The sequence below is a fragment of the Ascaphus truei genome, chromosome 12, assembly GCF_040206685.1.
Source record: "Ascaphus truei isolate aAscTru1 chromosome 12, aAscTru1.hap1, whole genome shotgun sequence".
Lineage (NCBI taxonomy): Eukaryota > Metazoa > Chordata > Amphibia > Anura > Ascaphidae > Ascaphus > Ascaphus truei.
The window spans coordinates 35,336,365-35,361,650 of NC_134494.1; the positions used below are offsets into that span (position 1 = coordinate 35,336,365).

Consider the following 25,286-nt stretch of genomic DNA (forward strand, 5'->3'; position numbering starts at 1 on the left):
AGACAATTTCCCCCTCCCCCCCACACTTCTAGCTCTCTCCCCTCCCCCTCAAGTCGGCGGCCCTGATGATATTTGAAAGTAGTCCAAAACAAATCATCATAAATTAAATATAGATTAAAGATTTACTGCCGGTTGTAGAACATTTGGGACTCTATTGACATGCTTTGTATAAACCAAAGTATTATTTGACTATACACATATAGAATTAAATACGTATAAAGGTTTATATTGGTTAAAAATAGAAGACACTGACTGTGGAAAACCATACAGATGATGGTGGTCAGTGGCTTTTCCTCCTACTGTAGTTATGGACTCAACATATCTATTAAAGTTGATCAGCTCTCACTGTAACATTCCTTGTTTGGATGTTATCTTTATATCTAATTCTGGCAGCTCCTCCGGTTATGCCATCTGTCTCTCCAGGGAGTTCATCAGGTAGTGTGGGCAGCACTGGAGTAGCTTTTGGATCAGTCTCGTGGTTAATTTACTTATGAGATGTCAAAATTGTCTTATGATCATATTTGCCATTTGGTTCCCTTAGCATTGCTGTAATATCCAATATGATATTGTTTGTTCAAATTACATAAACGCATCCACTATCCTTTGTAACAAGACTAAAATACAATGATTTTAAAGGGGTAATCCCTCCTGAAACCAAAGTGAACTCATTCCAGTGATGTTTAAGGCGTCTCATCTGAGTAATTGATACTTTTCTTTTTTAACCCAAATCTGACATATTTTACAATTCTGTTTTAAAGTCAGACTAGGGGAGGGCTTTGATTTCCTCTGGATGTTCTCTTTTGTGTGATGTCATTGTGTGATGTCAGCATGTGGTCAGCAAGTGCTTGTACAGCCAGACTCCCCCTTCCCAGTCCCCCCCCCCTTATCTTCATAGGTCATCTGATGAGGATGGCGTGAGATAAGGGGAAAGAAAACACATATTTGACAAACACTTCCCTATTCAGAGACCCCTAAAAAATTCAACTGGCCGACTCAGTGGGATTGCTCCTTAAAATAGAAAATTACTTGTGTAACTATTGTTTGTGAGGAGTACACTTCTGACATTACACTGGTGACTGGAAGTATATCAATACTATTATTAACTCTGATTGCCACTATTTGGAGTCAGGAAGGATTTTTATCCCCCTTCTGAGACCATTGGAGGATGTGTCACTGGGGTTTTTTTTTGTTTCCCTTCCTCTTGATCATTATACTGTAAATACAAATATAGGATAACTATCTGTCATCTAAAATTAACATAGTTAAACTCGATGGACATATGTCTTTTTTCAACCTCATCTACTACCATGTAACTATGTAACCATGTAGCCATGTAGCCATATAGCCATGCCATGGCTGAACAGTCTTTAATCTACAATCCTAAACCACTAAAACAGTTATTTACACACAGTATATGTCTTTGCAAAATTACTGGCAAAGAATATACAGCCCCATTATTTCCAACAACGCCAGACACTTTTTCATCAAAAAGTGTTAATTGATTGGGTTAGTCTTACCTTATTAAGAAACATGAATCAACATATTGAATTAACTCGCTTTCTACCAGAGGGGTTTGCTTTGCTTTACAAATCCATCGTGGTAGAGCTCCCTCCCTCTGCTCTCAGGGAAGGAAAAGGTTCAAATCATTGTGTTACTTCATTTATCATTTTGAATTCTTGTGTCCGTCTGTAATTTTGCTCCGTACAGTTAGAGAACTTTGTTTACCTCTACGCAAGTAAGAAATATATAAATGAACTATCGCAGATGGCACAAATACCGGCATTCAGAACAATGACAAGACAAGCTGACACTGGTGTATTTCAAGCCTAATAAATCACACCCTTACGGCACACTCCAGTCCATATGTTGGTACAGAAAGATTAGGCACTATGCAAGTTAGACAATGAATAGTGACATGTACTAGTGTTGGAATATCACCACGGAGTATATATGGGCCTCAGTCTGTTCCCTGCAGACACATGCATTTGAAAACGATAGTGGTACTGTTTGTTTCTACATCATTCTAAACAAGTACAAGCAGAAATCCGAAATTAGAACACTGTGTTTGCCGTTTTCCCCTATTGCAAAGATTTTTTTTTCTTCTTCCTATAAATCACTACAAAACTTTAAATTTGAAGGGGGAGTTAAATGTTCTGTTCAATTCTGTGAAACTTTTAATAGGTTAAGGTGATTGATTTTTAAGTGATTTAGTAATCTGTGCAAAACCAGAAAACCCATGGAATGGACCATCAAGGCCCAGAACCTCTATGTTCTATTAGGCCAGGTGTGACCAACTCCAGTCCTCTAGGTACACCAACAGGTCAGGTTTTCAGGATATTCCTGCTTCAGCACAAGTGGTTCAATCAGTGGCTCAGTCAAAGACTGAGCCACCTGTACTGAAGCAGGGATATCCCATAAAAATCTGTTGTGGCAAAATGTGTCCAAAAATGTAAATACTCTCTCCTGAAGAAGTGCGCATGCGCACGAAACACGCTGGGCTATTGAGAAGCATTCTACAGCTGTACTGTGAGAGGAGCAGACCTTCTAAACAGTTTCCAGAGTTGCAGGCTATAGGAGTTGCAATCGGCAGTAAGATCTGGTAGATCGTCCCGCCCACTGTGATGCACTTCCGGTTGCGGTTGGAGGACTCCACGAGGAGAGGAGGAAGTGCCTCCATTACCAGCCGACAGCATAGGAAGCTCCTGAGGGCTACACGTGGCACACGTCCCCTAACATCACCTGCTGGACGTTCACACCATCCCCACCTGCATTTATTCTGGGGACTTGCTGTAAGTAGGATTCCGTTTTTTACACACCGGATCCTAAACCTCCTCGTCACCAGACAGCTGCTGTTTATTTTATTGTGTTTATTAAATCAATCATATTATTAGTCAGCTTAATTGTCTTTGTTTAGTGTTGTCTTGTGTTATGTATGTCAGTCTGTCTTTATGTGTGTGTTCATTGGTATAGTCATACAGTGTCACACTATGATCTTGTCCTTTTGTCTCCCCTGCATGATTTAACCAATCCTGATGCTGAGGAACCTGTTGACAACTGGATCAAAGCAACATTTGCTGGACACTCCAATTCACCAATTTGAACTCTAACTCTCCCATTTGGACTTTAAGGCGCCGGTCTGTATTGTTTCCTTTGTCTATCACTAACTGTGTTTGGGTTAGTTTCCCTGGCAGCCTTACATTATTATTGTATTAACCACTTGTTGTAATATTTGCACTGTATTGTAATATTTTTTAGCGCTAATCACACCATCCTTTTTCTAGTCTCTCCAGAGCGTGCAACAGTTCATTCAGAACCTCAAAGCACTACTTATTAAAGAAATGTTTTATATATATATATATATATATATATATATATATATATATATATATATACAGTGCTTCAGATTACATAAAAAGATAATTACAAGAAGATACAATTACAGTAAATGCAAAATAGTTTATTAAAATAACAGGATAAAACAGAAATCCCAATACAATACTTTACCATATTCCATAAGTTTTCCCCAGAAAGGTCACTGGTGTAGAAATATGAGACTTCATGTGTTTGGTCCAAAACACACCTCAGTTGAATACCTGGTATATTTGCTCATTTTACTCATTTAAATATACTTTGTATACCCATTACAGCATGTATCCCATAGCACATGGGACTCTAGTACAATAGGACTCTTGCGTTTTAGTGTAGTGCTATCGAACTTTTTTAAGTGACTCCCAAAGTATCTGATAAAATTAAAATTATTTTGCCTAATGTGCAAGATTGCCTCTTTATAGTCGTCACAGTTATCAAGCAACGGTACTATGTCTGTCAACCAATATGCTGGTGTCCTTTTGCTAGCCAAGATGTAGAACCCTTTTCCAGTATCTAAAGTAATTTTATTCAATCAAGAAGAGTTAGCGATGGATTTAAACAGATTGCAGGAACATGTCTAATTCATCCTGCCAACGTGATACGAGTCTGAAGGTTTCAAAATAGCAGCATCTTAATCTATAGCATTCTTTAGTTACTGGAGCTTGGCCACCAACAAACGTGCTGAATTATTGACATGCAAGAGGGCCTCAAGTCACAGTCATTATGTAGTTTAGGTTCTGTGGCATACATGCTGGCAACCACCTGTTGGTACAATATCACATCTATGTAAATGACAGCAGACTCGAACCCTTGAAGATGAAACAGCTCAACCCCCTTATAACGCTGTGCTTGGGGTCCAAAGAATCGCATCGCGTTATAAGTGGATCGCATTAGAAATAATGTACATTTGTATGCATTGCACAATAAAGTATTTAAGACATCAACAATCGTGTTATAAAGTATTCATGAATACAAAAATTGGGAGCCACGCCTGCATCGCGTTATAAGCGGATTCGTGTTGTAGCGGATCGTGTTATAACGGAGTTGAGCTGTATTAATGTTAATATTTCCAATGACTCATCCACAAACCAATAACTAGCAGCAGCGGTTCTTTACCTGAGTAGAAAGTTTCACAATCTTTTCTTTGCTCTTTGCATTGTGCTTTTCATTTATTAATAGTCAGGATACATGAGCAGAGAATTTTTTTTTCTTTTAGCCAACATGATGAAAGGGATGTACGTCACGCAGAGAATAGTATGAATGCTGTCTAGAAAGGTGTTATTATTTTCTTACTACACTATCTATATTTTTTGTTTAAATCACAAGTTAACATAAGTAGTGAACAGGAAAAGTCTCAAATTCTCATTGATGAAAGCTTTCTTGGAAACATGCCTAGACTTCCATCAACTTCATCATATTAGTGGTGATCATTTGTGATATATTGCAGTTTTACAACAATGACATTTTAATCAGCTCGTGGATACTATATTACATCTCCCCAAAATATAAAACTTCGGTGTCACGGGAGACCAAAACTGATTCACTAGATCAAGCACCAGACAGGACACAAAGATCTATCAAAGGGCATTCATTCTGGCCAGAGCCAGCAGACACAAAGTCACAACAAATCAGAGAGCAGTACAGGGTAAATCCAAGTGGTCCTAGGTGCCTTGCGCCACCGAAAGGGCTTTCCCAGTGCAGCTTCCACTCCTGTGGGGGATCGGAGTATCCAGGAGCAGATAAAAGTCACTACTTTCCCGTTGTAGAACTGCACGCAGCCTCGTCGTTTGGTGTCTCCGGCACAACCTCGGAGCATAACGCTTAGTCTATCTGCACACTAGGATCAGCAAGGTATGTGCAGCTTTGATCAGCTGCACCTTTTCTAGTTTCCCCGTCTCCATAGGAAATGATGGAGAATGGGGCAGCGACCAATTGCAGCACAGATGCTGTGTGTTGGGTCAATCCCAGCGTGAGGGCTTGCCTGTATTGGCCAATCCAGTCTCTGGCGCGATGGGGAGGCAAAGGCAAGGAGGGCAGGAATTATGATCTGGCCAATGAGAACAGTACCTACCAGCCCCTGTTCTCAGTGCCAGCTCGCTATCTTCTATTGAGATATTTATTTATGTATTCATTTATAAAATGTTTTACCAGGCAATACTACATTGCGTGTTACCTCTCGTTTTCAAGTATGTCCTTGGCATGGAGTTAAAATGACAAATAAGATACATAGTTACATAAGTGAACATTGTATACATTATATACAAGACATTGCATTCAGTTAGAGATACTATATAGTATAGGCGTATGTAACAGTTACAAACCAGATTAAAATATGAGACCGCTTTAGTTATGAAAGAACTTAGACTGGTGGTGGCTTCGTGAGAGTCTCCGGTAGATTGTTCCAGTTTTTGGGGTGTACGGTAAGAGAAGGGACCATGAACAGTCTTTTGGAGTCAGATCTCAGATGATAAGTGCTGCATGTGGTAGCGGTGAGGAGCTTGTTCAGATAGACGGGTAGATTGGCCAGAAAGTATTTGATGACAAAACAAGAGAGATGCACTTTGTGCCTCGACTCAAGTGATGACCAATCTAGTTCTTTGAGCATTTCGCAGTGATGTAAGTTGCAGTTGCATTGGAGAACAAAACGGTATATTGATTTGTTGAGGGTATCAAGTTTGCTAAGATGGGTTGGGGTGCCGAGCCGTATACTATGTCCCCATAGTTGATAATTGACATTAGCATCTGCTGTGCGATATGCTTTCTGACCAGCAGACTTAGGGAGGATTTGTTCCTGTAAAGTACACCTAGTTTGGCTTAAGTTTTGGATGTCGGTGTATCAATGTGCATCCTAAATGTTAAATGGGAGTCAAACCATATGCCCAAGTATTTAAAACTAGTAACAGGAGTTAGTGTGGTATTAGCGTTGGTTCTGATCTGGAGCTCAGTCATTGGAAGCTTTAAAAATGTAGTCTTGGTCCCAAATACCATTGTTACAGTCTTGTCAGTGTTTAAAAACAGTTTGTTTTGGGAAATCCAATTTTCAAGTCTCAAAAAGTCAGACTGAAGTATGTGTTCAAGGTCGGAGGGGCTATGGCTGTGTGCATATAAGATTGTGTCATCTGCATACATGTGTAGTGAAGCTCCCTTACTAGCTGTAGGAAGATCATTGATGAACACAGAGAAGAGTAGGGGCCCCAGAACAGAACCTTGCGGGACACCACAGGAATATCCAAGAGGTTAGAGTCTGAGAAAGACACATGTTGGGATGTACCTGAAAGGTAGGAATGAAACCAGTTTAAAACATGCTTCCCTATTCCAGAGCACTGGAGTTTGTTTAGCAAGATAACATAATCAACAGTATCATAAGCCTTTGCAAAATCTAGGTATATTGCACCAGTGAGTTGTCCCAGTTCCATTCCACACTGGATCTCATTGCAAACTTTTAGCAGGGTAGTTACCATGGAGTGTTTAGGGCGAAAGCCAGATTGGAATTGACTAGGGAAATTTGTCTTGTTATAGTAATCGCTGTCTGGGGCAGACAATGGCTCTGCTTATCGGACCAGCATCACCCAGATAGGAAGCCAGACCATCCCCAACTCTTCTTTGTCCTCATGGGACCAGCAGAACCTGGGACCCTTGATGTGTAGGCTGGGTAAGTGTATTACTAGCTAGCATGCCAATGGAACCACAAAATTCAGAATATACCACTCACAAATACATTGCACAAGCAATAAAGGTTACACATATACTTTTTTGCACAACATAGTTGGCCAGAGAGACACTATAGGATGCATATACTGTACAATTGTATATTCATCCAGATTGCAATGGCTGGGCTTCACCTTTATTATAAGATCCTCATTGCCCTACTGTCACATTCAGAACGTTACTATTTCATATATTAATGCAAAACTCAAATTACGTATAGAGTCAAGTTGAATGATTTTGTATCTAGAAATACTGGACACATCAGGAATATTTCACTAATAACTTTATTTCATATAGCTCTTTCTCCCAATGGGACTCAAAGCGTGTCATACTTACAGTATAGCGCGCGGTATACTGCACATAAGATTTTTAACAGACACTTCCCCTTTCCAGATGAGCTTACAATCTATGTTTTTGGTGTCTGAGGCACAGAGAGATAAAGTGACTTGCCCAAGATCACAAGGAACCGACACCAGGAATTGAACCAGGCTCCCCTGACTCACACTCAGTGTCATTGCTATCAGTGTCTTCACTCACCGACCCGCTGCTTCACTTGGGAGCTGCTCCAAGTTACTATAAGAGTTCTTATCTTTATCAGCATTCATTGTAACCCATTGTTTTCTGCGTTTGTCAATATGTTTTTGTATCTTGTCTACCTCATTGAAGAAGAAAAAACTAGTAAAGCTGAACATGCTCGCTCTGGTTCATTATAAATGTTGACAGTAGAACCACTTTATCTTTCAATAATTCTTTACCTGCTCTGCCAACCATTTGTTAAATTGTAGCAGAAACATGCATGTTTTGGTGTAAAACAAGGTATTAGTACCACCATGTTTTGATTTGTTGTTGTGACATTTAAATTTACCAGATATAATTGCATATTTGTCATGTTTCTGCTGCAGTCTGAGTGGTACACGGGCTGGGAAGGTGGGAGAGGAATTAAAAGAAGCCCACAAGGCTGAGTCACAAAGGCTAATAACTTACAGCGGTTATGGAATATAGTTACGCTTTAGCAAGAAGGCAGCTGATAGTGACTCAGTAATCTATTCGTGCTTTCTAGCTGTCGTTTAAATCAGTTTCATGATTCTACAGGGAGAACAACTAACAATACAAAATCCAGTCACTGTTTGTGAGGGAATTTCCTATGTATGAGCTGAGAAATAAACATGTAGCCGTATACTGTAGAGATAGCAAGCTCCCTTTCACTGCAAGAGGAGTCTGGCACAGCGGTTCTGTTAACTCTGGGGTACTCCGTTACTCCTCAAAAAAGCCCACTCTATAAACCTTCATTTGGAGATTTCAGTACCTGGCTGTCCCTTCCTCCTGTCCAATGCATAAAAACCATAGAATATTTATCAATTAACAAATATTCCAGTGTGTGTGTGTGTGTGTGTGTGTTTAATATAATTATACTGCTGTTTGCCCCAGTTTTCCGGAGTTTTGCAGCTGGTAGATTTTAATAAGTGTACCCCATTATCTGAATCCAGGCCGGACTCCTGGACTTATGTAGCTCTGTGCTGACCAGTTACATAGAAGTGTCCAATCTGAAAATGTTTGTGCGCCTCACAGAGATGAAACATCCCCACATAACCTTTCTTACGCCTGCCTAACTATTTTAGTGTACTCTGTACTGCCCTGCATTTACTAGAAATAGCACACAGGAATCAATTTATTATTAATATATTATAATATATATTATAATTATATTAATATAGAATGATTAATTATTATTATTATTATTATTATTATATTGTTGTGACTGCGGGGGAAATTCACTTAGAGGGTGCTCAGTCTTGGCACCCACACGCTGAGGCATGCTTTGTACTAAACAGGAGAATGCTCTGCGCTTGTATCAGATTTACACATTTGCAATTAGACATGTAATTTTTTTACTTATAATAATGAATGTAGTGAGAACACAAGGCATATTATTAAATAGGCTGTGTTGTGAATGTTAGTAAATCAAACAGAATATATATAGATGTGTGTGTGTGTGTGTCATTTACTTTAAAGAGGCAATACAAGCCTGGGGGTTTCCCCCTTTTTATGCAGGATTGACACAGGGGGTCTCCAGGGCTGAACTCCCCCCCCCCCCCCCTCCCCCTTCTGTGTAAATTATAGGGCTTTGTTTACCTTCCCCTTTATTTTACTGCTATTAACTGTACTGTACATTATACCTGTTGTGTACTGTACCTTTCCTTATTAAACCCTAATTGTTCAATAGCTTTATTGTCGTGACTGAGTGCTAGCCCACATGGTTCTTGCTATTTTGTATTCTGTTGTCTGCTGTATTTTTGGTGGTAATTTATGCTAAAAAGATTTAGTGCTAATAGCGCTAATGCTTTAAAGAAACAAAACAATTTGTGTTATCAATATACAGTGATATGTGACAAAAAGAAACCATATATATATACAGTTAGGTCCGGAAATAATTGGACACTGATACAAGTTTTGTTATTTCGGCTGTGTACCAAAATAAATTCAAGTTAGAGTTAAATAATGAATATGGGCTTAAAGTGCAGTCTATCAGCTTTAATTTGATGGTATTCACATCCATATTGCAGGAAGGGTTTAGGAATTACATCTCTTTAATATGGAGCTCCCTCTTTTTCAAGGGACCAAAAGTAATTGGACAATTGTCTCAAAAGCTGTTTCATGGACTGGTGTGGGCTATTCCTTCGTTATTTCATCATCAATTATGCAGGTAAATGGTCTGGAGTTGATTCCAGGTGTGGCATTCGCATTTTGAAGCTGTTGCTGTGAACCCACAACATGCGGTCAAAGGAGCTCTCAATGCAAGTGAAACAGGGCATCCTTAGGCTGAAAAAAAAAAAGAAAATCCATCAGAGAGATAGCAGGAACATTAGGAGTGGTACAATCAACAGTTTGGTACATTCTGAGAAAAAAGAACGCACTGGTGAGCTCTGCAACAATAAAAGGCCTGGACGTCCATGGAAGACAACAGTGGTGGATTATCGTAGTATCCTTACCATGGTAAAGAAAAACCCCTTCACAACATCCAGCCTAGTGAAGAACCCTCTCCAGGAGGTAGGCATATCATTATCCAAGTCTACCATAAAGAGAAGACTTCACGAGAGCAAATACAGAGGGTTCACCACAACGTGCAAACCATTCATAAGCCTCAAGAATAGAAAGGCCAGATTAGACTTTGCAAACAATATCTAAAAAAGCCCGCCCAGTTCTGGAACAGCATTCTTTGGACAGATGAAACTAAGATCAACCTGTACCAGAATGATGGTAAGAAAAAAGTATGGCGAAGGCTTGGAACGGCTCATGATCCGAAGCATACCACGTCATCTGCAAATCACAATGGAAGCAGTGTGATGGCATGGGCATGAGGTCACTAGTGTTTATTGATGATGTGACAGAAGACAGAAGCAGCCGGATGAATTCTGAAGTGTATAGGGATATATTGTCTGCTCAGATTCAGCCAAATTCAGCAAAGTTGATTGGACGGCGCTTCACTTTACAGATATACAATGACCCAAAACATACTGCGAAAGCAACCCAGGAGTTTTTTTTAAGGCAAAGAAGTGGAATATTCTGCAATGACCGAGTCAATCCCCTGATGTCAACCCGATCGAGCATGCATTTCAATTGCTGAAGACAAAACTTAAGGCAGAAAGACCAACGAACAAACAACAACTGAAGACAGCTGCAGTAAATGCCTGGCAAAGCATCACAATGGAGGAAACTCAGCGTTTGGTGATGTCTATGCGTTCCAGACTTCAAGCAGTCATTGCCTGCAAAGGATTCTCGACAAAGTATTAAAAATGAACATTTTATTTATGATTGTGTTAATTTGTCTAATTACATTTGAGCCCCTGAAATAAGGGGACTGTGTATGAAAATGGTTGCAATTCCTAAACGTTTCATAAGATATTTTTGTTCAACCCCATGAATTAAAGCTGAAAGTCTGCACTTCTATTGCATCTCGGTTGTTTAATTTCAAATCCATTGTGGTGGCGTACAGAGCCAAAATTATAAAAATTGTGTCATTGTTTAATTATTTCCAGAACTAACTGTATATATACATTATATATATATATATATAAGCCAGGCTGCCAAGGAAAAAACTGACCAATACAAGTCAGATACAAAGATACAAAACAAATAAACCCGGCGCCTGAAACAATATTAATTATAGACAGTGTGGAATCTGACCATATATAAATGACCAGTTAGATGATCCGGGAATCTTCAGATAAACCACACGAGCAGTCTCACAACATGTGGAAAAAGAAAGATATAGAGAATATCATAGCATATAAACTGTTAAGTACTGTAGGCATGAACATGACTAACACTAATGAATTGACATACGGACACACTAACAATCCATTAGGACAACACCTAGCATAAGCTGAAAAACTATTTATTAAAATATATAAAAATGATGACCATCGAGAAAATTAGCAAAACGGCTGATCATCGAATTGGAAAAATAGAAACCCTACTCACAACAAGCAGGATTAGTCAAGCATGTGGGATAGTCTTTATCCAGGATAGCTGGCTGCAAACAACAAAGGGACACTCTGTCAAAGTACTTGCTTGGCGCCGTTGATGTTAATAATCAGATCCCTCTCGCGTCTGTCTCGTGGTCCGCAGCGGTGGGTAGAGGAGTCTCTCTGGGGTATTCGCGCCGACACTACTGGTGTGGTAGCTCACACTTTCCCTTGTTTCTCCTCATGGTCTTTGGCAGCCTCGCGCTCTCGCGCGCACACGTGTAAGACGCGTAAGTGGTTGCTGCTGCTTCTGCTACTTGTTAGACAGGTCCGTATACTCACTGATCTCAAAGTCAAATAGTGCCAACCTTCACGTCTACCCTACGCGTTTTGTGAAAGAAACATCACTGGTTTGTGGTTGAATGAATGTGTCTCCTAATTTATACCCTCAGTAGTTAACTAATAGGTAAATTAAAACCTTATTATTAATAAATGGAGACACTCAAGACTAACTCACAACATATACAATAAATCCCTAACAGTAATCAACAGACAAAATACATTGAATATATAAAACACTTAACAATCAACAAATGCCATTAATAAGTGGCCCAAGAGTGCTCAAAAGTGGGCCTCATAGGGTATTAAAATACACCCCTTATCAGAACCTTTATTGGCTATATACCAATTAGCCCTTATAGGGTTTGATGTGAACGTGCTGCACACGAAGTACAGAAATTAGATACATGTACATTATAGATACACATAGACATATCACAGGATCTGCCATCAAAATATATATAAATATATATATCACAAAATCCACCATTAAAAATCCAAATGGGCTATCCCAAATAACTAGATGTTCTATGGGGACAATATAGGGATATGTTGTTATACCCTAAAGATGCACTTATCATTTCTCGGACCCAATCCAGCACAGTGAAGGTGGATGGTGTTTACGGGACATTATGTCGCCAAAAATACCCATATCCTTTATGTCCCTCCAATATACTTATATATATCCCAAATTCTGGTCTAGATATTGATGAAATACCCAATTTAAAATGGACCAAAAACAGCTACAGACTGGTTTATACATGGACTTACAACAGGTCATTAGTTTTCTAAAAAGACGCTTAGTTCGAAATCAATGTTGAGCTCATTAGGGGAGAGAGTTTTCAACTCGTATATCCAATAGGCTTCACGCCTACTAATCTGTTTCAGTTTGTTGCCTCCTCTCCAATCAGGTGAGCATGTTTCAATGGCCTGACAGATCAAACCCATTGGTTTTTGATTATGGTGGACCAAAATATGATGAGATACACTGTGAATTTAAATGTCACTGCTAAATCTATCAAATCAGTTAATTTATCAATTGCAAGTCCAAGTTCGTCATCTACATTTTGCAATGCCCTTGTGGCTTTCAATATGTAGGACGCACAGGGAGATCCTTTCAGTGACGGATATATGAGCACATCTATAATATCTGTAAGGGACTGACATCACAGTGTATCTCATAATTTTTTTGGTCCACAATAATCAAAATCCAATGGGTTTGATCTGCCAGGCCATTGAAATATGCTCTATGGAAAATAGCTGAAGCGCTCAAATGCAGGTATATCTCAAAATGATAATAAGCCAGACCACTGTACCAGGGTACTAACAATTGATATAGTACCTATTGTGTCATATAATGGGTACTATCCTCCTGAAGACAGGTGGTGTGTGGTGCAACCCACTCACCATCAGTCTCATTGGCAGGTTCCCCTGAAAAATATACAAGTACTCACATCCTAGTAGGGCAGGCAGGCAGGCTGTGCAGCTACTCAATGCAATACAGGGAAAAGGGAGACCAAAAAGCGCACCAGCACAAACGGAGCTCCGTTTGTGCTGGTGCGCTTTTTGGTCTCCCTTTTCCCTGCATTGAAATATGCTCACCTGATTGCAGACATTGGCCGAAGGTCAGATAAATGGAACACAACACAGGGCTTTGAATAACACAAGCGTATTTATAGAAAAACCCTCCACAAACTTATGATCCTCAACAGGAGAATCGTTCACTAATAGGCCCAGTACATTTCAAGTCATTAAGCAGGTGTGTACCATTGTCTCTTTCCAATTCCACCCTGACCCTGTGTTATAGGGGGCCTACATGTGAGTGCCGGAACACTCCTATAGAAAGTGTGTAACTGTAGAAGGCCTGGTAGGCTGCTGCTTCACACTGATTCCACTAGTGCAGGTGTGTGCAAACTGGGGGGCGAAAGATTATATAGGGGGTGGCGCGGTGGTTACAGAGGCCCCGCACTCTTCCCCAAGGCATTTAAATTACATACCGGGGGAGGCGTGAGGCCTCTGTAACTTCTCTTACCTACTTTCAGCCGGCTCTTCGGTGACGCAACACCATGGCAACGCGCATCAACTGGCGCTGCGTCATTTGACACAGGGTCCTAGGACGGGGGGGAAGGGGCGTGAGCGCTTGGGCTGCCAGGAAGGGGGGCGCAGCTCAGAAACTTGACGCACACCTGCACTAGTGCACCGATTCGCGACCTTGTCACACAGGCCCGCTGAGTTGTCCTCCTAAAGTACTGGTTCTCAGGTCACCACGAATCACCCCTCAGATCCCTCCATGTCACAGCAGCTCTGCCCCCTCGTGCTCCGCCAGGGGCTCTTAAAGACTCCCCTTTTTATTCCTTCCTCTCTTTAATCAAATGCTATTGACTGTGGGCCATGTCCATCAAAGGTCACATGCTGACCACACCACAGAGAGGACACTCCCAGGGGGCAATGTGTATCTTGCCTGTGTACACTTCCAAAGGGGTTACATCATACACAATTAAAACTGGTAACATTTCTAGCAGTACACTAAAATTAAGCTCATTAAATATAATGGGGCTACACTTAGGACTATAATAAAATTGAAGCCCTCACACCATCTCACAGGTGGCGGACAGAAAAAATGATGGTACGATATTGTATGAAGTACATAATGAGTTACAACTCTCCTTTCCTAATTGCTGCGGCTGGGCAAGATAGGGATAACCCCATAAAAACACCCGTTTTTCCTTTAGCAAATCACCTAATGATTCAGGGAGCCTTACCTGGCGCTACACGCAAATACGGAAGTAAACTCGTCAGAATAATCTTAAAAAATGCCAATCGGCGGACACACAAGTAAACTAGGAGATTGTTTTTGTTTTAAAAGGATTTGGCCTAATTTTCACTTTCTAAAATATCCCCCCCCAAACTTCCAAACCTCGAACTCACAAGCACCAGGTGCGTCAATTAGGTCACAATCAAACGAGAGCTCAAGACAATTACAAGAATCCTTCGATATACAGAACAGATACATGTTGGAAAAGTTGTCCGTAAAGCAAAATTCCGTATATCGAACCCTATTTTCCCATTCACTTCCATTATGTAACTGATGCGCCCCGAGACATAGAAAAATTAGAAGAAATAATGCAACACACCTTTCTTTAAGAACACATATTTAATGGAACATTGATCATTTTATGATAGAATATTAGTCAAAATGGTTTGAATAAGTCACAAAGTAGAAATCCTGTACTTACCAGAAACTGGTGATCACCATGTGAGGTGGGGTGATATGCAGGGAGGTTTAGTGGAATGGGGGTTACTAGGAGGACCCCCACCACAAATGTATAATTTTGAGGTTCATAATTCTGTTAAATTCACTTTAACATTCCATACATCGAATTTTCTTCCTTAATTTATAAATTACGTTGTAACCCCTAATACTAATGCTATCCCCTACCCTGAAAAATTAAGTCCTCCGGAGAGAAGGGAGCGGTGGCATCTGGAACTTCATGCTGATTTGAGTTCCAGGACATTTAGAGCTAAGTCCCGGGCAAAGAAAAACTCTTGTTTAGAGTGCTATACAGCTAGGAAAGTCTAGTTTTTTACCCCAGTTCCCAAGTAAGTGTGTCTTTCCTTATGTAGTTTGTGTATTATTGTGTGTACGCCATTTCATGCGAATTAATTTACAATTTATTTCACTTTACCTGTTTTGCTCAATGAATGATCTCGGTAAAAAAGGTGTAAATGCCTGGTCTCCCATGACAGGCTTATCTTATTGTAGAAGTAGCCGGCGGCTGAGTTTCCAGTGACAGATTGGCTGTGCTGGGGGTCGGTCTGTGGCCAAACGCCAGCAGCCATTTGGTCACGGCGAAACTGCGCCAACTAAATGTCCTGTTCCACCAGAGAATTCCAATATTATTTCAATGGAAATATCCTTTAAAATAAGATTGGATTTCATTCAGTTTCTTAAGTGAAAGAAATGATCCCTTAAAGAAAGCTGTTTGTGTTAGTACTGAAGTTTATTCTGACGCCCTTGACATTATATACTAGGCTAAATAAAATGTACATTATGAATCACCATGTAATACCCACACTTAACCGTATAAGGCTGTGTCATATGGAAATGAAACACAAAACAGAAGTACGCACTAAACCATGCTCAATAGTGTAATAGGGCATTGTTATATGTTAAGGGATGTGAAATGTGAATTGTTTAGGTCTGTAACCTTCACTTGTCATTACTTTGTGTTACTTTTAATTTAAAAACTCTATGACGTCTGTCACGATCAGGGTTAACCGCACTACCAGTGATCTTAGAATCACCACACAGAACACGAGTTTAATAAGCTGAATTTATTTAACCAGAGCTAACAGTAAATTACACAGTACAGAGCAGCACACCAATACATTACTGGCACACAGGGTTAATGGGGAACCCCTAAACTGGTCAGGTGGAAGGTGTTGCCATAGCTAGCTTGCCTTCGTGGTTCTTCTGGGTACTGGAAAACAAGGTGATTCCTGCACGTGAGGGAACCCAGTCCTTAAAAAGACCCATGCTCGTGCCAAGAGAGCCACACCGTCATAGGACTCCCGGTACCACACCGGTAACAAACACCCTTTACAAAGACTAGCTGGGAGAAGGACACACAGAGTTTGCAAAGTCTATCAAGTCCAGAATAACTAACTGAGAGGCTGGGGAAAAGGCTGTAGTTATAACCCTGCCCAATTAAGGAGATGCTGATACATTTTGGGGGAAGGGGAGTGAAACAATAGTCCTGGTCTCTGCACACGGCCCCAGGCCCAGTTAATGATATTACTAGGTTGCCCGATGACATGCCCAAATATCGTCATCTCTACCCTTAGCATAGTCCACAAGATGAGAGAACATTGAGGCACACGGTCCCCTCAATTGACAGGTGCTGCAGAGCATACAATCCAACAGTACATGATTAACTGTTTAAATGTTTTTGCTGCATCCGGATATTTAGGATTCAGAAGCATAGTTGAGCTTATTTAATAAATTAACCCCTAGTTGGGAAGTGGTCTGGCGCTGACAAAGAAGGGTTGACCGGGGGAAGTCCTTGAACCCACCCCGGACCCCATACATAAAGTCCCGCACTGAATGAAACTAGTTCACCTGGGGAAGCTCCAACGTAGTAATTAAGTAATAAAATTACATACTGAGGTCTTGAATCCATCCGGAATGGCGTGCTTCTAGCTGTGTAGTTAGACAGGAAGAACAGCTCCCACCGGAGGGGAGAGACAGCGGGCACAGCTACGCAAAAAGTAGTAAAGTCTGTGCTAAATGCAAAAAATCTTTATTAATTCATGGATAAAAGAGGAGGGACGCAACCCCCCATCCCCCCCCGCAGCTCTAACACGTTTCACCCACTTAGGGCTTTGTCCCCAGTCGTACAATGCCTGATACAGCTCTCTTGTTAACTCTTAGTATCCTGAGAGCCTGGAGAAGAGCAGTAGCACTGCTTTCACAGAGGCATAACACAATTATGGGTAAATTGGACTAAAAGGGCAAAACCTGGGTGCCTAACATTAACCTTGTGGTTCTCCTGATGAGAAAAGCCAACAGGACAGGGCTTCCTATGATTTTTTTTATTGAGCCTTGTTGCCTATTTTGTCACAATGTATATTATATTGCACCAACAGGGGATGGTTTACAGCGTCTTCCAGCTACAAATTTGACCCCCCAAAAAACACCATCAGATTAAGATTTAGCCCTTTGCCTTCGCTACATTATCACATCCATCTTCCTGGCCCATAGTATTGTAATGTAACCCCTGTTCTTTTTACTATACCTTGGACTATACTCCTGACTCTGAGGCAGGGGCCTAAGTCCGGATTTGTGTGTTAGCCACCACACATGTGCGGGGCCAGTGCAGGGCCAGTATAAGGGGACACCACACCAGGATATTTATAACAGGTTTATGAATAGGATGAATAGATATAACACACAGGTAATCAATAACCACGTGATCCTTAGGAATAGAATCACTACATACAAAGTACAATACAAAACATATCATTACAGCTCACCCAAGCTCTGTGCATGTATGTGTGTGTTATAGTCACTGTAATAGACCTCCAATCCTGGTTGGTCAGGCCTATATTTGTTGTACAGGTACCATGTTGGAGCTTGTGTATTGTCACTGTACATTGCCGGCCTGTACTTTGCAAAGACATGTAGTTTGGTACCACTGTTCCTATGACCTGTTGGGGATCACCTCTGCCTCTCTCTCTCTCTCTCTCTCTCTCTCTCTCTCTCTCTCTCTCTCTCAGTCTCCAGATCTCTGCTGCTGAGTTCTCCGCTGATTAGTTCTCCAGTCTCCACGTGGGACAAGTGCAGATCCCGTAAGCCGGAGGCTCTGGCTCCAGCCACACTCTCTCAGCTCTGCACAGATCTGAATCCTGTCATGACTGCCCCCTGCTCTTCAGGCTCAACCCCCCTCATTGTCCCTCCTCCTTCACCAGCCTTGCTACTGGCTTACCACAGTCACATGTCCATGGAGAGGAACCTGCTATGGGGCAGTGTTCTAGCGTTGGTGGGCATACACAAGGTGTTACAGTACATATATCAGTTATGTTGTGTACTGATTTTCATCTATTGCTAATTGTAGATATTGTTACAATAAACATTTTGTTGGTCACTACTAAACTTCCGTTACCTCGTTTGGCCAAAGTCAGTTAATAATCATCAACCACTAAGAGCAAAAATATATTGTATTTCTTTCCCTTAAGTTAAAGTGAACAGAACATGTTAGTCATTATCTATTAGAATTTTCTCCCAAAGGGCTGTTAAAGAGGAGATGTGTGCTGTCTCCTTGACAATAGAAATTAGTTAGTTGCTGATAAATATATAAAAAGAGTTATCCTTAACACAATTAAAATGTTCTTTCTTCAGATGTCTTCTTTTCACACATTTTATCGTGGAATATCAGTTTATTCACTTAAAACTTGCTGCCTTTATAGTTACAGTATTTGCGTTGCTCAGATGTTGATATAATCATTAAATAAATGATTGATAGCTCTACATTATATTCAAAAAACATTCACAATAAATGCATAAACTCTAGAGATGTGCGATCCAGTGCAAAGCCATTTCCCTTAATTTTCCAGATTATTTAGACCAGGGGTGCGCAAACTGGGAGGTGGGGGGCCTGTGGGGGCGCTAGATTTTCTTGGGGGGCATGGCAGTTATAGAGGTCCTGCGCTCTCACCCCAGGCATTTAAATTAAATACCGGGGGACCACGCGAGGACTCTATAACACACTTACCTTCCCTTCCATCGAGGCGTCATCATGGTAACCCGGCATCAAATGAGAGAGACGGACAGAGAGACGGACAGAGAGAGAGACAGTGAGAGAGAGAGAGAGAGAGACGGCGAGAGAGAGAGAGAGACAGAGAGAGACAGAGAGAGAGACAGAGAGAGAGACGGAGAGAGAGACGGAGAGAGAGATGTGAGAGAGAGACGGTGAGGGTGAGAGACGGAGAGAGAGAGAGAGACGTGAGAGACGGAGAGAGAGAGAGACGGTGAGAGACACTGATTTCGAATTGCTAAACTAAAATACAAAATCAGTAACTACGGCATCCGCGGACCGAAATCTGAAATAACAAAAAAATCGCCATTAACGCACAAGCCTCAGCGTTGAACCACATTTCTGGATTTGGATGAGGAAATTGATTCATCACAGGTCTACCTGCAGAATCGGTAGAGAAATTGAAACAGCATTTAGATATGTCCAGTCTGTTTTGCCTGTGTTTCATTCTCCGGTTATTACATTTTGTTTTTTCCTTAATTCAAAAAAGGAGCATCTTATTTCTTTACAGTTTCAAGTGATTAAAGACACATTGAGACGCCACTTTGCAGGGAGAAGCCATCTGCTAATTCCTATTGAAGCTGTTTTCTCTCCTCTGTACAGTATCTCACAGAAAGAGTAGTGACAAAGTACAATACAGAAAGGGACAGTCTCACGCAGCGACAAAAACCTCCCAAAAACATACACATTTAATTGGTTTCTTGGATAGATTCCTTTCTCACTTATTTGCTTTTTATGTCAAAAAGGATGTTTCTATTCTCTCTGAGTATGCTTGATATGTCACCATAATAGTATAATTACTTTAACCCAAACAACAAAGGGGAAAATCTTGATGAACATTTACCTATGTATGCAACACACAGTCATATCATTGAGTAAAGATCATACCTTAAATAAGTTATGGTGGGTAAAAAAATGTGCCAAAAACCCTCTACCGTACAGAATACAACATATGAAAATATCACTTGTGAGCACATTTGCATGTTTCAGACAGTTCTGCACCCTGCTTTTCACCGGTATCTCCTAACATACAGTGCTTCCACTGCAGCCAGGGATTCTGGGTACATGTCAAAATGGATTTGAAGCAAAAGGTGACACTGTGTGCTCATTTGCATATTATTTTCCAGAATCACTTGCTGCATTGGAAGCTTCTTGGCCTTTTGGCTAAGATCAAGTGTAGTATCTGTTCTTATCAGTCCTGATAAGGACTAGTGGCTGCAGTCACTGGAGAAGGCAGGCTACACAAGTGAGAAGACTGGAAGGAAACATTTTTGAAGATTTCTTCCCTGCAGAGGACCCACGGCGATCACAGACTTCCCACAATCCTCAAGGAATGGATGAAGACCTGCCCCCTGCCAGGAGAAGGATGGCCACAGCAGAGCCCAGGCTGGAGCAGAGAGGAAGGAAGGCTCTGAGGAGCCTGCAGGGACCACCCCCAGCCAGGCTCTGAGGTAGAAGACAGCAGCACCCCTGGCAAGCACCTCCACCAGCAGCCAGGTGACCAGCAGAGGAGACCCAGGAGGAACCAGCTCCAGCAGCCCAGGTGACTTTGCCACCCCCAGCAGCAGAGATCCCAGTGCCGCACCAGCAGCAGCAGGGGCCCCAGCTCCAATCCTTGACCTGGGAGCAGCAGCAACAAGACGGTCCCACTCCTGGAAACCTGGATGAGGCAGTCAGTGGTATTGCAGCTGAGGGTGGTGAACCGACAGCTCCCCCTATTGGATGCTGAGACCTTTGCCAAGGAGCTGGTGAGTAAAGCTGGATTTCAACCAGACGGGATCCTGAGCATTCAGGACCTCGAGGGAGGCCTATTGTTTGCGACTTTCACCACTGCGGGGGCCTGCAGAAGGTACTGGGGTAATTTTAGAAATATGTAGAAAACCAGTGCATCAGAAAAACAAGTCCTGTTTACTATAATAAACTGCGGTTGGAATAAACTCCTTTCATATAAGAATATACCATAACGTTAGCCCTAATAGGGTTAGGGGACTAGTACCTAATGCCAACGGCACCATTAATGAATAGTACAGACCAAAGTGCCATTGTGGAAGAAGTAGAAAAAAGGGTACAGCGACCCATAAAGTTCACTCACTTTATTTCTCCTGGAGTATCCAACATCAGATGTTTTCTTTTGATAGGCGTGCAATCTCGCAGGTAAGCAGCAGGAACAGGTAGAACAATTTGGCAGTGCACTGCCAGAAGGAACAGGAGGAGGCTCACGGTATGCAGAAGCACAAATTATTTATTACATAAAAAAGATTGACCAAATGTCCCCCCTAAGCCACAGCAAAGGTCCACCAACGCGTTTCGGGCAGTATGCCCTTTCTCAAGAGAAAGGGCATACTGCCCGAAACGCATTGGTGGACCTTTGCTGTGGCTTAGGGGGGACATTAATTCCATCGTTTTTATGTAATAAATAATTTGTGCTTCTGCATACCGTGAGCCTCCTTCTGTTCCTTCTGGCGGGGTAATTTTAGACCCTGATACAGGAGCTCCCCTTCTCCCAGTTCGACATGAACTTCCCCATCCAGCAGGACGAGAAGAGGATAACCGTGATGGTGAGAAACCCCCTTATCCCTGGGAAGGATATTGCCACATTCTTATAGCGCTTTTGCACTGTGGTGAATGAGCCAATACAGATCAGGGACCAGCTGGGGTACTGGGTGGGTAAATGGTTATTCACCTGAGGCTAGAACCAGAAGCGATGGATCGGGTACAACATCCCCCATAGCTTTTCACTGGCGAGCTGCTCAGGAAGGCTTATTTACCCTGACCAGCCCCAGACCTGCAGAAATTGTGGAGGCCTGGGGCATCAGTGGTAGGAATGCACCCTGGGAGCCTGCTGAAAGTGTAAGAGCACTGGGCACGACACCGAGGATTGCCCCCGCCAGAAAACTTGTGCCCTGTGTCGGGAGACATCCCACTTTTTCTGGTACTGCAACCTGAGGGCGAGGATATACGCAGCAGTCGTGGCGAGAGGCGTGAGACCCAGTGTCCTCCTGGCAACCCCTCAGATGGCAGCAAAGAAGGTCCCTGCAATCCACAGAAGGCATCACAGGGTAAGCACCCAAAGGGACGAGGGCAAACGGAAGCCCCCAAAACAGCACCGGCTGTAGCTCCTAAGGCTTAAGCCCTTTCAGCAGCAATCCCTACCCATCCTGGCCCTTCCCCATCCCTGCAGCAGCACTCCCTCCCACATCCTTTGTTGCTGCAACTCCCCCCAGCCTCCTGCTTCCCTTCCCCTCCCTCCTGTCTCCCCTCCCCCTACTTCCGGCCTCCCCTCCCCTCCTCCCTGTCTCCCCTCTCCTCCCCCACTCCTGCCCAGCCCCCTACTGTAGCCCACCCCCTCCCTGAGGCTGCACCCCTCCCACTGTAAAAGTTCTCTCCAGCCCCCATGCTGTTGCTGCCCCTCCCCCCTTCTCTTGCTGAAGATGCAACCCCTAGTGTTCAGATCCGGAGGGAGAAACAGGGAACAAAGAGGAGACATTCTGAAACAGGAAGCCCCACCCATGGGCAAGAGCAGAAGAGGGCCCAACTGCTGATCACTGCCTCATCCACATTCAGCATACTCGAAAGGGAACTGGAGCAGGAGGAGGAAGCTGGGATGCAGGAGGAAGCCATCTTAGAAGGGACAGCCACCTACAGAGACAAAGGAAAGAGACATAGTGGATGATCTTATACAGGCGTGGCAGAAGTCTGCAGAGACCACCCTCAGCGTGAACTTCGGTCACACCATGAAACTGATGAATGAGCTGTGAATGGAAACACGCATGGCCAACCAGGCCAGAGAGGATGGTAACTAGTATCACTGTCTGTCTATTGTATTGTATGTCTTTATTTATATAGCGCCATTAATGTACATAGCGCTTCACAGTAGTAATACATGTGGTAATCAAATAAATAACAGATAATATAAATAACAGATCATGGGAATAAGTGCTTTAGACATAAAAGTAACATTTCGGAAGAGGAGTCCCTGCCCCGAGGAGCTTACACTCTAATTGGTAGGCAGGTAGAACGTACAGAGACAGTAGGAGGGAGTTCTGGTAAGTGCGTCTGCAGGAGGCCAAGCTTTGTGTATCGTGTTCAGAATATCCACAGTGCTATTCATATGCTTCTTTAAGCAAGTGTGTCTTAAGGTGGGTCTTAAAGGTGGATAGAGAGGGTGCTAGTCGGGTACTGAGGGGAAGGGCATTCCAGAGGTGTGGGGCAGTCAGTGAAAAAGGTTTAAGGCAGGAGAGGGCTTTAGATACAAAGGGGGTAGAAAGAAGACATCCTTGAGAAGAACGCAAGAGTCTGGATGGTGCATAACGAGAAATTAGGGATGAGATGTAAGAAGGGGCAGAAGAATGTAAAGCTTTAAAAGTGAGGAGAAGAATGGAGTGTGAGATGCGGGATTTGATTGGAAGCCAGGAGAGGGATTTCATGAGGGGAGATGCTGAGACAGAGTAGAGTGATTCTGGCAGCAGCATTTAGGATAGATTGTAGGGGAGACAGGTTAGAGGCACGAAGGCCGGACAGCAGGGGTTACAGTAATCAAGACGGGAGAGAATGAGGGCCTGAGTCAGAGTTTTAGCAGTCGAGCAACAGAGGAAAGGGCGTATCTTTGTTATATTGCGGAGGAAAAAGCGACAAGTTTTAGAAATGTTTTGAATGTGAGGGGCGAATGTGAGAGAGGAGTCGAGTGTGACCCCTAGGCAGCGTGCTTGGGCTACTGGGTGAATGATTGTAGTTCCAACAGTAATGTGGAAGGAGGTAGTAGGGCCAGGTTTGGGAGGAAGTATGAGGAGCTCTGTTTTAGCCATGTTGAGTTTAAGGCGTCGGAGGGCCATCCAGGATGATATAGCAGAGAGACATTCAGAAACTTTGGTTTGTACAGCAGGTGTAAGGTCAGGTGTGAAAAAGTATATTTGTGTGTCGTCGGCATAGAGGTGATAATTAAACCCAAAAGATGTTATTAGGTCACCTAGAGAGAGTATGTACAGAGAAAAGTGAAGAGGTCCCAGGACAGAGCCCTGGGGTACCCCCACAGAGAGATCAATAGAAGAGGAGGAGGTGTTAGCAGAAGAGACACTGAAAGTACGATGGGAGAGGTAGGATGAGATCCAGGATAGAGCTTTGTTCCGAATACCTAGAATATGGAGAATGTGGAGGAGAAGAGGGTGGTCCACTGTGTCAAATGCTGCAGAGAGGTCGAGTAATATGAGCAGAGTGTAATGACCTCTGTCTTTGGCAGCATGGAGGTCGTCAGTTATTTTAGTGAGGGCTGTTTCGGTGGAGTGAGCAGTGCGGAAGCCAGATTGTAGAGGGTCTAGGAGAGAGTATGTGTTGAGAAAATGGAGCAAGCGAGAGAATACAAGACGTTCAAGGGGTGAGGAAAATTTAAACTAAAAGCATGTGATCAGCGCTCAAACCTATAAAAGTATACCTAAATATTAACTAAACTAACCAGGTGCTTTACAAGAATAAAATGAATATTTAAAGTGTCCCCTATAAGGAAAAACCTAATGTGAATTCCTCACAGCCTGTTGTGGCTGGTTTGGGGAATGGCTGCCTTGGGAATATAACAACCCTATCCACAAGGGCTGTATACCATACACAGAGAGATAACAAATTACACAGATAAAACACAGACAATAATTCCCTGGCGCAATATCAAATAATAAACCTGACGAATCGGAGTAGTCCCATGAATCAAAAGATGGTATAAAGAAGATCCACAGTCCACAATGTCCCGTTCTTTTACACAGAATGCTGGTCTGAAAATACAAATAAAACAACCATTGCGCAGTACCCTATGGTCAGTAATCCAAGACCCCACCGTTGCTATCTACTTACTTAAAAATAGATAAGAATGGGCCTCAAAAGGTTTCTTTAAGTCCCCCCACGATTGGCTCCGACTGATTCCTGCTGCTGGTATCACGCTTTACACTTCCAGCATCAGCATCACCATACCGATTGGGACCAGAAAGGGGCACCAATAGTATAGCACTATAACATTTATTGTTAAAAAAAGACAAGCATAAAAACATGCACTCACATGCGAGAATGCCCTATGCGTGTCCTACAAAGTGCCGTCCGCTTCACATGG

The 25,286-nt window shown here is 42.4% G+C and overlaps 1 pseudogene; it reads left to right on the forward strand.

The window, feature by feature from the left end:
* Nucleotides 1-20,339: 20,339 nt before the first annotated feature.
* LOC142464353 (U2 spliceosomal RNA) lies at nt 20,340-20,466 on the forward strand (annotated as a pseudogene).
* Nucleotides 20,467-25,286: the final 4,820 nt, after the last annotated feature.